Raw genomic sequence first — 806 nt, 5'->3', positions numbered from 1 at the left:
CCAAAAAAAAAAAAAAAAAAGTAATATCCTGAAAATTACTTCTTTTTCTCCTCTGGTACTGAGGATTAAACCTAGGGGTGCTTTACAACTGAGTTATATCCCCAGACCTTTTTTATTTTCTATTTAGAGATAGGTTCTCTCTAAATTGCTTAGGGCCTCACTAAATTGCTGAGGCTGGCCTCAAACCTGCAATCTTCCTGCCTCAGCCTTCCAAGTAAATTACTTCTTAATTATACTGGGGCCTATTATGCTTTTAATCTGTGTTTCTGATTATTTCAGATTGTTGAATCTTGTTGCACGATTATATGCTGTGAATTGCTCATAGCATATACACATATGTCAAAAGAACTGACTTTGGTAGAAATTCTTCATATATGTTGGATATTAATCCTATCCTTGAATAAATAAAACAACTTTTCAAAGTAAAAAAAAAAATTATACTGGGGAAAAAACCTATGTGGGGTCAGACTGGTATTATGGGCCTCCTGATGTAATGTATTGAGAAAGACACAACATAATTTCTGGGGTATTTCTGCCACAAATGTATAACTTGAATAGACTCATGAGAAAATATCAGGCAAATCCCAATTAAAGGATTTTTCAAAACATCAAAGACATGAAAAATTGAATAAGTGATCCAGATTAAAGGAGACCAAAGGAGCATGACAACTAAAATGCAACAATTTTGGATTGAAGCCTGTACCATAAGTTTGTTTAGATTTTACTATAAAGGGTCACACACAGTGGCACATGCCTGTAATCCCAGTGGTTCAGGAGGATTTCAAATTCAAAGTCAGACACAGTGA

The sequence above is a fragment of the Marmota marmota genome, unplaced genomic scaffold (genome assembly GCF_001458135.2).
Source record: "Marmota marmota marmota unplaced genomic scaffold, marMar, whole genome shotgun sequence".
Classification (NCBI taxonomy): Eukaryota; Metazoa; Chordata; class Mammalia; order Rodentia; family Sciuridae; genus Marmota; species Marmota marmota.
Note: the sequence above shows the minus strand (reverse complement) of the source record.